Consider the following 2,700-nt stretch of genomic DNA (forward strand, 5'->3'; position numbering starts at 1 on the left):
GAAGCCTGGTGGGCTATGGTCCATGGGGTTGCACAGAGTCGGACACGACTGAGTGACCAAACCACAACATAAAATAGTAGCCAGGGACAACCCTATTAATACTGAGGTGTATTTTTTTCTTATGTACCCAAAGAGTTACTGGAACATTATAATTGCTCAATCAATGTGTTGGGTGAATATGAAAGACATGAGATTATACATACTGTTATAGCCACGCTTTCCGGGAAACAAACTCACTCAGAAGGACAATGCAGATAGTGGAGTGCAGCTTATTACACCGGCGGGCCCAAGGCAGAGTCTCCTCTTAGCCAAGGACCCCGACCAGCGTTTGTGAAAATCTTTTATAACCCATGTGTACGATGTGTACGTGTCCAAACCCACTACCCCAATTCCCTTGAGACTTACACAAACAAAGGAAGGGTCAATACAACTACAATAACCCCATCATTCACGTGTTATGTGTTCAAACAGTCAATAATCAATAAGCCCGCAGTTACATTCCAAACAGTTAATAACAGATAAGCCTGCGCTTACATTCTCTGATAGACAGTGTCCAGAGGCAAGGGTGATTAGTGTCTGCTTTCTCCTAGGTGATGAGTAACCTGGATAATGATCTTCAAGGTTCCCCTGTCCAGAGGGGGTCTTATCCTTCCATTGTCGTTCCCACAGGCACTAAGCAGAGAGTTCAGAGTCCACGGGAGAGGTGGCCGAGGACGATCAGCACAGACAGGCCTGAGATGGAGTCCAGGCCCTATGAATTCCTTCTTCATTCCCCCCCTTGATGCTCTTAGTTTCCATAACGAGCATCATTCATTGAGATATATTATACCTTAGCCCTCCTGCCACCCACATGAGAGAATGGTATCAACCTCTGGGTTACAAAATTCACAAGGCGTGGTAGGAAGCAGGGCCCACAAAGCAGTATGATTAAGATTACTATAACAACTGTTACAATGGTTTTCTACCAGTCTCCCTTTACCCAGGAGAGGACTGAAGTCCAAAAGGGAATATTTTCATTAGACATGTCTTTCACTTGATTTTGCATATCCTCCAAGGCAGTAGATACATTTCCAGACAGGTCAGGGATGTACACGCAACACTCGACTTTAATTACAGCGCTAGTCCCTCCTTGGGCTGCTGTGAGTATGTCTAATGCCATCCTATTTTGAATTACTGCCTTCCTCATCTGAATTTGTTCTTCGTTCAAGGATTGAATGGCTTTTGTACTGTCTAAGAGGGCCTGTTTAGTGAAATTAGTTAAGGCCTCTACCTTAACCATGATATCCGTTGTCCCTATAGAGGGTACAAACAAGGCAGCAAAATAGTCATACCATTGGAACACAGATCGTGTCCATCTTGCATGCAGATAAGGCAGGTTTACTGGAGGCTGGTGTAGGCCAGGCTTAATTCTGCCATGGGCGAAATCAAATCCTAATGTGCAACGCCCCACCCAGCCAACTGGTAACCATGGCCATAAGTTTAGCCCACAGAGCCACTGGGTCCCATTGGGGGCTACCCAGAACATTCCAGGATTATATTTCCAGTCAGAACCGGGCCACTGAACAGACTGATTGGGGTGATAGGTAACTTCCAAGATTTGTTTACATTGTTCAAGGGACAAATAACCCATATATTTTAATTCTTTTGGGTCTAGGGGATGGTCTCCAAATCCAACTTTCTGTTCTTTTTGTTCCCAGCAAATAGTAGCAGGGGTAATGAACGGTCCTTTTTCAGGAGTCATCCAGAAATATTCATCCCAGACCTGGTAGTATTGCTCAAGGTACCGGGAGGCCTGTCCCCCTTTTGTTAAGGGAGTCCTTTTCCTCTTTAATTTTTATATATGAGGTATAAGCCTTTGTTATCTCCATAAGGCTGGTGTTCATGTTAAATGTAACCCTATGTCCCTGGCCCATTGATGGCTTCTTCTTACACCAGGAGAGCAAAGAAAGGTTATGGTTGGTGAGAGAGAGGAACGGAGTGGCGATACCCACCAGGGGAATCTGTCCATTACTGACAGGGGCATAGCCCCACATACCCAACAGTTGGCAGAGTTGTGGCCCACGAGATGAAGACGTTGTCCTGTGCAGGAGCAGTGGTCAGGTTCAGAATTGCATTGGTGAGGCCGAGCAGCAGGAGTCGTTTACCCAGCTCCATCCTGTAGAGGCTCGTCCGGGACCTCGTTTTCTTTTTCTTCTTCAGAATGATCTTGGTTTCCCGTGGGTCGGTAGGGTCCTTCTGTGTGATCCACTTGGCGTCCTCTGGGTCAGCGTGGTATGCCTTCTTTGCTCTGGTGTGATGGATCAAGGGACAATACCTGCAACTTTAACTGCAGTAGGGGTAGTTAGAATAACATAAGGGCCCTTTCAACAAAGGGCTAGCAAATCATGTTCCCAATCTTTGACCCATACTTGGTCACCAAGTGTAAACTCATGAATCTGTTCCCCAAGGGGGAACGGCACCCTTTCTTCTACAAACTTAGTTACCTGATTTATTACCTTACCCAGTTCCATCTGCTGTGAAATCTTATCCCCCCTCACCTGAGGCAAATTTGTTGACACCTGTTTTATTATGGGAGGAGGCCTCCCATACACAATTTCGTATGGAGAATAGCCTTGGGACTGTGGGATCATCCTGAGTCTGAGCAGAGCCATCAGAAGCAAGTCCACGCAGGAGCAGTCAGTCTCTCTGATCCACTTGGAG

The 2,700-nt window shown here is 46.2% G+C and overlaps 1 pseudogene; it reads right to left on the reverse strand.

Moving 5' to 3' along the window:
- Nucleotides 1-787: 787 nt before the first annotated feature.
- LOC136171481 (endogenous retrovirus group PABLB member 1 Env polyprotein-like) lies at nt 788-2,154 on the reverse strand (annotated as a pseudogene).
- Nucleotides 2,155-2,700: the final 546 nt, after the last annotated feature.

Source organism: Muntiacus reevesi, chromosome 7 (assembly GCF_963930625.1).
Source record: "Muntiacus reevesi chromosome 7, mMunRee1.1, whole genome shotgun sequence".
NCBI lineage: Eukaryota > Metazoa > Chordata > Mammalia > Artiodactyla > Cervidae > Muntiacus > Muntiacus reevesi.